Source organism: Oncorhynchus mykiss, chromosome 6, assembly GCF_057628025.1.
Source record: "Oncorhynchus mykiss isolate SJ-2025 chromosome 6, ASM5762802v1, whole genome shotgun sequence".
NCBI classification, from domain to species: domain Eukaryota; kingdom Metazoa; phylum Chordata; class Actinopteri; order Salmoniformes; family Salmonidae; genus Oncorhynchus; species Oncorhynchus mykiss.
In genome coordinates, this window is record NC_143027.1 from 23,077,657 (window position 1) to 23,089,198 (window position 11,542).

An 11,542-nucleotide genomic window follows, 5' to 3' on the forward strand; every position below is an offset into this window, starting at 1 on the left:
TAATCATGTTCCAGCGTCCAACCCAAGACTGATGAAGCAACACTATCTTTATGTGCTGCTGTAACCGATTTGAAATAGCTAGCTAGTTAGCGGTGGTGTGTACTAATAGCGTTTCAAGGGCCGTGACTTTTGTGGAGTGATGGTTAAGGATGCTTCGTGGGTGTCAGTTGTTGATGTGTGCAGAGAATCCCTGGTTCAAGCCCAGGTTGGGGTGAGGAGAGGGACGGAAGCTATACTGTTACACTGCACAGGTGTATTTAATCAGGTGTGCTGTAACTGTATTTACTTTAGAATGAAATATGGACCAACTATTGCCCATCTTTCATTAAATATTTCCCCCCTACATCATAGCTCTTTGGATGGAATCAGAAATACTACTGGATATCTGCTATTTAAAGCTCATGTTCAAGATGGACAATGAGCGAGATTTTGGATCTAGGATCAAGCCATATGGACAGAGGAAGGGCACCACAGTGCACTCTAAAGTTATCCTCTCAAAGATTGCCAAGTCACAGTGCAGAGTTAGAAGATGGCATTTTAAGTAATTATATTTAAGCCAGTTAAACATTTAATTAATCTGACAATGTATTGAGCTGTAGTATAATATTGAACATTTCAAAATACTTTCATACTCCTTATTGGTAAATTAATTTCTGTCTGCCTGTAAACTGTGTACAGGGTTGGGGAGTAACAGATTACAAAAAAACAACCTGTAATCTGTTACGTTACCAGCTAAAATATTGTAATCAGATTACAGATACTTTTGAAGAAATAGGTGATTACTTTTAAATTCAGAAAGGATGTTAACGAGAGAAAAAAAATACATGGATACCTTTTTAGTTCTTCTCAATAACATTAAATTCAGCATTTAAAAAAGGGCACACATTTAAATTTGTTCCACCTGAGCGAGTCTGACCACATATCAAATACCGCTTTGATGATACACAATGCATTTGATGGTTCCTTTTGGCTTCTTTGAATGCCTTTTAAGGGGAAAGTCATCCAAAAGTACTGAGTTTGGGTAATCCATAAATGACGTCACTGATTACAATTTAGACAGTGGATTACATTTAGAAATTAACCTTTCCAACCCTGACTGTGTATAAGCACTATCACATACAGTAGTTTATTAGCCATGTAAATACTACAGGCTACATTTAATATCTCTTCATTATTTATATATGATTACGGTTAATTGTAATGAATTGTTTATAACTCTACATTTTCAGTTTAAGGGTCAAGTAATGGTATGAGTTTGAGCATATTATTATCTCTAGGCTACCTGCTGTTTTGAAGCTGATGTGAAAGACTTTGAGATCTGGTGTCAGCCTAACTAGCACGCAACATCAGCACCATAGAAATAAGAATGAATTTTGTTGCACATTTATGCATGTCATATATTCCAAAAGCTAATATAACTGATCACAGAAATATTCATTTTTATACCATGGCATTGTTGAATATTCCTTTCTGATTGGCTTGAAGGGCATTCCAACATCACTACTCTGGACGGTTCTGACTTAGAATATGTGAACAACTACAAATACCTAGGTGTCTGGTTAGACTGTAAACTCTCCTTCCAAACTCACATCAAACATCTCCAATCCAAAGTTAAATCTAGAATTGGCTTCCTATTTCGCAACAAAGCATCCTTCAATCATGCTGCCAAACATACCCTTGTAAAACTGACCATCCTACCGATCCTCGACTTCGGCGATGTCATTTACAAAATAGCCTCCAAAACCCTACTCAATAAATTGGATGCAGTCTATCACAGTGCCATCCGTTTTGTCACCAAAACCCCATATACTACCCATCACTGCGACCTGTACGCTCTCGTTGGCTGGCCTTCGCTTCATACTCGTCGCCAAACCCACTGGCTCCAGGTCATCTACAAGACCCTGCTAGGTAAAGTCCCCTCTTATCTCAGCTCGCTGGTCACCATAGCAGCACCCACCTGTAGCATGCGCTCCAGCAGGTATATCTCCCTGGTCACCCCCAAAACCAATTCTTCCTTTGGCCGCCTCTCCTTTCAGTTCTCTGCTGCCAATGACTGGAACGAACTACAAAAATCTCTGAAACTGGAAACACTTATCTCCCTCACTAGCTTTAAGCACCAGCTGCCAGAGCAGCTCACAGATTACTGCACCTGTGCATAGCCCATCTATAATTTAGCCCAAACAACTCCCTCTCCCGCTACTAGATTTATTTATTTTGCTCCTTTGCACTTTCTTCCACTGTAAATCTACCATTCCAGTGTTTTACTTGCTATATTATATTTACTTCTCCACCATGGCCTTTTTTTTTTGCCTTTACCTCCCTTATCTCACCTCATTTGCTCACATCGTATATAGACTTGTTTATACTGTATTATTGACTGTATGTTTGTTTTACTCCATGTGTAACTCTGTGTCGTTGTTGTATGTGTCGAACTGCTTTGCTTTATCTTGGCCAGGGCGCAATTGTAAATGGGAACTTGTTCTCAACTTGCCTACCTGGTTAAATAAAGGTGAAATAAAATAAACAATAAATACAAATTCTAGGGCATGCATTATTTCCTTATAACGCACGGTATATTTGCACAGTAGAATTCAATGGCTGTAGTTCATTTTTACATGTTTTGTTTGAGCTGCTTTTGAAAGCAAAAGTCGAAGTGAAAACAGTATTGGTATTATTGAATTCGATTTCCATAATAACAAGCTAGGACTGATGGTTTGACTAGCTAAACTAGCAAGTTTGTTTGTTTGGTTACCACGGCAACTACTGTAGCTATCTTGTAAACTTGCTATCTACTTCAGTGGATGTTGAACACATTTCTACCGTCAAATGAACACATTTCTAGTGACAAATTGTATAAAAGGGATAATCAACTCGGGGCTCTATGCGTTCCCTGGAAAATAATGCAACTCTGTGGAAGGTCAGTTCTACTCTGTTAGCGTGTCGTGGAACACACCTTTTACGTCGTTCATTAGTGTCCATGGAACTCGTTATTTCTATGATCACCAGCACGGGTTCAATATCAGCACCAAACGACATGACGTCACATAGCTGACAGACAAACTGAGTGAGAAGCAGTGACTGCTTATAAATAAAATACTGCTTATAAATAAAATAAAATAAAAAACTATTTAAGTGCAATTATATTCACTCTGAAAATATATTATGAATCATTATAATAATATATTTTCAGAGTGAATATAATTGAACTTAAATTGTTTATTTTTAGTATTTTATTTATATTTTTTGTATGTTTTAGCATTGTTAATACCTGTGTTTGGTTTGCTAGACATGTTTGATGTAGCAATGTAAGTTGATTTTTATATTATGAAATAAAATAATAAAATAAAAAAAAAATTAAAAAAAAGAGAAGCAGTGACTGCACCAAAACATACAACATTGTGGTAGCTAACGCTACTTGAATTTGACGAACAAAATGAAGTGTGTCATTGAAGGAAACGGTGTGAAAGTTATATTAACTTTAAGAATATAGACCACGGGCATAAATGTTCAAAGTAAATAGCTAACGTGCCAAACCTGGATAGTTAGTAGCTAACGTTAGGTTAATTAGCTAGCTAACCTAGCTCTTTAACGTTATCTAGTTAGCGCTCTAAAGTTGGCTAGCTCTTTGACTGCCTACTGTACTCAAACCAGCCACTGCTGATTGCTCCTGGGGTAACTAAGCTAGCTAAAATGGAAACATTTGTGTCAGCTAGCTAAATATATTGACACATTATTACTGCGTGGTGAATTCCATCCACTAAACAGTGTCTCTTTTTGACAGCATTTGGGAAGGCTATTCATGCCCTGGCACGCATAGGTGATAAATTATGTTTGGATCCTATGGTGAAAGGTGTAAACATAATTGATTTACAAAGCTTTGTCAATTTAAATTGGTACATAGCATTGCCCTGTCCTAACCCTAACCATATGTCTATCATTATCTGCTTGGTCTGGTCTCTTGTAGTTTGCAGTGCCCATTCTGCCTACGACTGCTTCCTCTTCACCACACTGTTCTTCCAACACTACAGCCCAGACACAGGACCAGCCCAGGACTGTGGAACTGTCAAATACAAATTGGTAATGAAGGTAATGGCCAAGCAGTTCTGAATCTGCTGAATATGACCCCAAGTTATCTCAGGCCTCAGGGGACATAGATGACTCTGACAGCCGTTTGGAACAGTCCATCATAATTTCTTGTAAAATGTGTGACTTTAAAATAGCTGTTTATTAATATACATCCATTGGTTTTAGTCGGTGGTGCCACTGTTTCTGTGCCTGGCTACTATTGAGCGTAATGTGGATCGCTGTCAAATATCCATCAACCTCCCAGATAACCGGGTAATATTCCAGTTTCACTGAAGACTTAGTAGGAGAAAAGTCCAATAGCATGCCAAGATAATCCATCCACCTGACAGGTGTGGCATATCAAGAAGCTGATTAAACAGCATGATCATTACACAGGTGCACCTTGTGCTGAGGACAATAAAAGGGCACTCTAAAATGTGCAGTTTTGTCACACAACACAGTGCTACAGATGTCTCAAGTTTTGAGGGAGCGTGCAATCAGCATGCTGACTGCAGGAATGTCCACCAGAGCTGTTGCCAGATAATTGAAAGTTAATTTCTCTAAATATGCCACCCCAAACGTTTTTTTAGAGAATTTGGCAGTATGTCTCACAACAACAGCCCAGTAATAAAGCCCTTTTGTGGGGAAAAACTCATTCTGATTGGGTGGGCCTGACTCCCCAGGGGCCTGGCTCCCAAGTGGGTTGACCCCCAAGTAGGTTGGCCTATGCCCTCCCAGACCCACCCATGGCTGCACCCCTGCCCACTCATGTAAAATCCATAGATTAGGGTCTAATGAATTTATTTCAATTGTCTGATTGAACTTAAACTCAGTAACTTTTTTGAAATTGTTGCATTGTTGCGTTTTATAATTTTGGTCAGTAAATATGTTAAGGACTTGTGTGTTGGTGAGCAACATCCAGTAGGTACTCAATAATGATTTTGGAACAAAGTGGATTTCTCATCATCAGAATTTTCAGATTGCATTGCATAGTATTAACACTAGATGGCGGTGTTTTCCAACAGTGGTGTGTATCAAACTTCTTGTGACAGATATCACCAAAACACATAACCTGTGTTTCCAGGAGAGTGAAGCTCTGCAAGCAGTGTTTCCTTCTCACCTCTCAGCCCCAACGTACTGAAGACCCAGGCCAGGTGAGCTGCCATAACATACCCCAATCTATCTCTTCATATGACGTTTATGAAGAGTGATTCAGATACCGTCTAGGAATTACTACAGGGTATATGATGATTATTTATTTAATTAACATTTGTGAAATATATTATTATTATTATTATTGTATTACATTTCTATTATTATTTTGGGCCAGACATCTAGGCAGCATGGTGATGCACTTCCCGGTGTCTCAGGAGGAGATCACTCTGTCCATGTCTCCTCTGAGAGTCAATCTGAAAAACTACTATGAAGAGGAAAGTGGTGAGATTCTGCACTGTCTACACAGTATGAAAAACACACGAACATCAGAAACATATTGTTCCTAACTCCTCATTGTTCTGGGTGCAGATGGAATGAAAGCCATGCACACTGAGATGTCTTTAGATCCCAGTGAGTTTGACTACTTCCAGGTTGGAGTTGACTAAGACATAACCTTCTGTCTGAAGGAGCTGAGTATAAGGGGGTTATTTTGAGAACGTCCTACATTTTCTGTCACATGAGCTTGTAAATATATGGGTGAGTCACTGTCTATTCTTGCAGACCCAGGGTTAATTCATTTTTAAGGGGTCTTATTTACTGCACTATACCCAAGTGTCCAGGAGACTCTGTACCCTATAATTTTCAATAGAATTGACCCCTCCTGGGTGAGATTTTGTTTTATGACAGTAATGAATCAAGTTATGATATGATATGTTTTTTTCTGCACGTGTAGAGTTTTTGTGAACAGACAGTAATAAGTAGTAGAGCACATGCATTAATTACCTAACTCATGCATGCTCCAGATAAACCCAAGTCCTCAGAGGACAAATATACATAAACATTGATCCAATAGCAAAATAAATAATATGGAGCCCCCCCCCCCCAAAAAAAAAAATTCTGCCATTTGGGATCATGTGTTAACTTGAAATATAATTGTTTGTGTCATTATAAAGTACAAATGATGAGTTTCAATCTGTGGTTTGACCCACAACCTTTGACCTGACCCTAACATCCTGGAATGTTGTTGGGGTACCCTATTGTGAAGTCCCTTTATTACACAGCAAAGCCATGCTTAGCTGTTTCTATGGACTGCTAGCCTGCTGGACAGTGAGCCAGTCTACAGTGCTGCTAGTCTTACCTGTCACAGTGTGTTAGAGGAGCTAGTATCACACACAGGGGCTCTAGTTTCTGGGCTTGGGAAACAGCGAGTCCACTGAAAACATGATTACCCCTTTCACTGTGATTGACCTCTACAACTTCAAAGGTCATGGCTAGCATACACAGCAACAAATCAAATCCAATTTTATTGGTCACATACACATATTTAGCAGATGCAAGTGAGGATGTAGTGAAATGCTTGTGTTCCTAGCTCCAACAGTGCAGTAGTATCTAACAATTCACAACAATACAAAAATGTAAAAGTGAAAGAATTGAATTAAGAAATATATAAATATTAGGACGAGCAATGTCGGAGTGGCATTGACTAAAATACAGTAGAATAGAATACAGTATGTAAACATTATTAAAGTGACCAGTAATTCCATGTCTATGTATATAGGGCAGCAGCCTCTAAGGTGCAGGGTTGAGTAACCGGGAGGTATCCGCCTAGTGATGGCTATTTACCAGTCTGATGGCCTTGAGATAGAAGCTGTTTTTCAGTCTTTCGGTTCCAGCTTTGATGCACCTGTACTGACCTCGCCTTCTGGATGGTAGCGGGGGGAACAGGCCATTGCTCGGGTGGTTGTTGTCCTTGATGATCTTTTTGACATCGGGTGCTGTATGACCTTCCTGTGACATCGGGTGCTGTAGGTGTCCTGGAGGGAAGGTTGTTTGCCTACAGGGATGCATTGGGCAGACCATACCACCCTCTGGAGAGCCAGTTGGTAGTTGTCGTACCAGGTGGTGATGAAGCCTGACAGCATGCTCTCAATTGTGCATCTGTAAAAGTTTGTGAGGATCTTAGGGGCCAAGACATATTTCTTCAGCCTAATGAGGTTGAAGAGGCATGACATTGGTAAAATTGCCCTGTCACCTAATGTACATTGCTGTCTAGCAGAGTAGCAGAATGTTGTGATACACCATGACCTGTTATTTTCATGTGTGGTGAATGATCAAACTTTGAGACATCAGTTAATGATGAACATTAGTTGTTTCCAAACATGCATGTGTTTAATGTATTAATCTCTTCTCTAGGGATTTCTGTCATTTTCTTAATCACATGGTCTACGGGGGTCTGCCCACTTTGACGCTGCATGAAAGTAAGTATCCTGGTCCTTGTGATTATACCTCTTTTTACTTAGATCCTAAATAAGGTCCAGAGTTTTTCCCGGTCTGGTCACGCTGAGGTATGCTGATGCTGTGCTCTGCTGTCTGTCAGGTCTGTGTCCTTCAGTGTGGAAGATATGGTGCTGGAGGTCAGTGTGGTGTTGGCTACTTTTGTCCACCCAGAGAGCAGGACCCCTCCCAGGGTACAGAGGCCCAGGCTCCTGCTGCACTAAGGTAGCCATCACCATTTATTATACAGTAATTACACCACCACCAATAGGGGAGGTTCTGTATTTGGTGCATCATTGTGTAATACACAACATCACCAGTATCACTTAAAGCGCTTGTCCAATCACGTGACAGTCACAGTAGAGTATTTTTGAATCCTAGAACTGGCTGTGCCAGTGATGTCATCCTTACTGGAGGCAGTTTGCCATCGTGTGCTTTTTTTGGTGCCTCAGTGGGTGTTGTGTTACAGAAAAGTGTCGTGGTAGTTTAACAGAGCCTGGCTATCTGGGGCAAGGACGTGCTGGCTGGGTTAGAGGCCTGACAGACTGACAGGCTGTAATCCCTACATCCCCTACAGTCACTAACCTGTTACGTTGCTGTGGCGATGATGTCACTCAGTGTGGCTCTCCTTGCCCGCCTCTATCTATTTCTCTTACGTGTCTGCTCTGAGCTGCCTGAGGTGGGTTTTGCACCAGTCCCAGTCGGACCATGTTGACCATGTAGTTAACGCCTGTCAGGGCTCCCTCTCTCTCCCCAAGCTTAAACATGTCCTGTGTTATGTACCCACAGCTTTAAAATGAATTGTACATATAGTTCTGGCCAAATATAGTGACACTTTTGCACTTTTCTTAGATAATTCCCTATTTCTCTTAAAATAAGTTGAAACTGAAAAACACTTTTGGTCTCCACACCTTGTTATTGGATTTTCAACATTGCAGAACCAATTTTATTTTGTAAACAAAATACATTTACAGTTTACAATTTATTTTTAATTTTTAAATGAAGACAAATGGCATAGACACCCTGGAGCTTGTACTTGGTTGCACAGCCTTTGGCCAAGATAACTGCAGACAAATGCTTCCTGTAACCATAAACGATCTTGCTGCACCTTTCTACTGGTAATTTGGCCCACTCTCCAGCACCATACTGCTCAAATTCTTCAATGTTTGACAGGTTCCCTCCACCAACTGCTGTTTTCAGATCTCGCCATAGGTTTTAAATGGGATTCAGATCTGGACTCTTTGCTGGCCACTCCAGAACAGTCCAGCGTTTCTTTTTTAACCATTCCTGGGTGCTTTTTGATGTGTGTTTGGTGTCGTTGTCCTGCTGGAAGACCCACAACCTTCAACGGAGACCCAGTTTTTGGACACTGGGTTGAGCATTGGATTCCAAAACACACATATCTCCTGATTTCATGATGCCTTGCGCACTTCAAGGCCCCCAGTACCAAAGGTGGCAAAGCAACCCCAGAGCATTGTCAAACCTCACACGTGTTTGATTGTAGGGAGGGTGTTCTTTTCATTGATTGGTTCATTTGGTCGCCGTGCATGAAAATTGGCAAGCCACCCCGGGTCCTCTCCAAATACTACCGCTGCACCATCGAGAGCGTCCTGACCGTTGTATTACGGCCTAGTAAGGGAATTACTCCATCCACAACCGCAAGGCCCTCCAGCGGAGGGTGAAAACGGCCCAGTACATCACCGGGCCCGTGTTTCCCACCCATCCAGGACATCCACCAGACATTGCACGCTATCTCATCTAACTTCTATTGGGTATCTACTATATGTCTATTAGAATACAGTAGACCTATTGCTTTAGTTTGTTGACTATCACAAATGTAGTTAGTTCATTTATATTGATTTAAGACTGACAGGCATAATCTGTTTTAAATCTTAAGCTGTATATAAAGATAGGCAGGTCACTAGAGGGAAATGCTAAATGCAGACTTAGAGTAATGGTCCTTATATGCTCTCGGGTGTGGAGGTTCTGCAGAGCTTCCAGAGGGTGAGGCAGATAGATGCTGGTCCCCCCCGGCCCAGGGGTTTCCCTCTGCAGGCAAGTTGCTAGTATCCAGCCAGGGAAGCCCAGTGTTCAGTGGAGCAGCCTTCATGGGAGAATATTTTGACAGTCAGAACACTACATTACACACACAGAGGTCTTGGCATCACAACTCCTGCTTCCTCCAAGGTCAACTGTTCTGCCTGCGGCTATGGAATCCTGACCTGTTCACCGGACGTGCTACCTGTCCCAGACCTATTATTTGACCATGCTGGTCACTGTTATAATCTCCACCCGGCACTGGCCACCCCTCATAGCCTGGTTCCTCTCTAGGTTTCTTCCTAGGTTTTGGCCTTTCTAGGGAGTTTTTCCTAGCCAACGTGCTTCAACACCTGCATTGCTTGCTGTTTGGGGTTTTAGGCTGGGTTTCTGTACAGCACTTTGAGATATCAACTCATGTACGAAGGGCTATATAAATACATTTGATTTGATTTAATAGAAATGTTCCCCAAAGATAAATTAGAACAGAGTTTGAACTTTGGTGGACCTCTGCTTGTGCCCTCAAGCCACTGTGTTCTGGGATTTTGGCAGGCTCTGACTGGTACTATACTTTGGTAAGTGCCAAATTATGGATAATGCCTTACTTCAACCTTTAAATTAGAAAGACATTTGCAATAATGTCTCACCATGTGAGGTGTGATTGCCCTCAAAGACAGACAGGATGAAGGTGAATTGTGATGGATGCAAGGTGTCTGGCGGGCTGCACAGCTTTAATATTCCCAGCAATTTTACCTAAGAACTGCCAGACCATACTGCTGACAATATGTTGAAAACTGTTTTACAGCTTGGTGATTGTTTTTCTCATACTCATAGTCTGCTCAGCTGTCTATTAACAATGAATTGTGTTTTGGTTCCTTAGGTTCGCTCCCTCCTCTTTGGGGCCTTGTCCTGTGAGCAGGGTGATGGTTGTACCTTTGTGCTGCCCAGTCTGTTGTGTTCCAGTGATACAGAAGAAGATGGGGGATATGACAGTGTCAGTGGTGCACTGTAAGTTACCATAGAACAATGAACCAGCCAATAACTATTTTTGTACCCTGCAATTTTTTTCAGACCATATTTTGTCTTTTTCCATTGTGTAGTGTCTTGACTTTACTTTCATTAATCTGATGACTGTTATTTATTTAATCAACTAACTATGTTTAATTGTTACCCAATTAAATTAATCATGTAACAATTAACTCATTAGGATTTGGGGCACCATGGAAGAGGTTATTTAAAGAATTACCATCTCCTGAATTAAACTCTAAAGAGCTTTAACTATCACATCAATCTTCTACTGTTGTTCACTCTGGAAGATGGCCAGCCATGTCGGTGGTTCCCATTGGTGATGAGGGCAGCTAACCAGCCGCACCAGTGATTGTCTGGGAGGCGAGCCTCTCGCCCACGCTTCGTGCCGATTACTCAGGGTTCAGGACTCAGACCCCTTCACATGAACAGCTGCAACCCGGCAATGTTCCGGTCCAAAGGAAGGTGAGTTTATTTCTTCACCTTGTGTTGAGGTTCAAAGTTCCAACCATTTCAAATGTGTAGCCCCCGTTTCCTGGTCTCTGAGATTCCGCGTTTAAACCACTTTAGACGTGGCTGCAACTCCCCGTCTTTCTTGATCTAATGTTATTTTTGTGGCAATCCTTTTATGCACTCTGGCCGAAGGGGACGGTTCCATCAGGCTGACATGCTCTCTGACCTCAATCGGGGCGTGGCTACTTACTGTGCACAAAGTTATGTAAAACTAACTCTCTCTTATGGCTCCAACAATCACATTCATATCTTAAAAATACATACCTTTTTCATATATGGAAACTTGATAAAGGGGATATACTTTCCAAGTTACAGTATTTCATCCATACTGCTTTTCATTTTGTGATGTCATAAATTGTATGAGTTTTTTTTATAGCTCACCACATTCTTATGTTATAATTATTGTTCCAGTTTCCACTTTTGACTTTCAGCGGGAAAAGCCTATTAACAAAGACATTCCTCTGGTGGATTT

The 11,542-nt window shown here is 41.2% G+C and overlaps 1 pseudogene; it reads left to right on the top strand.

The window, feature by feature from the left end:
- The first annotated feature begins 3,433 nt into the window (after positions 1-3,433).
- Positions 3,434-7,718, top strand: LOC149982808 (cell cycle checkpoint control protein RAD9B-like; annotated as a pseudogene).
- The last annotated feature ends 3,824 nt before the right edge of the window (positions 7,719-11,542 follow it).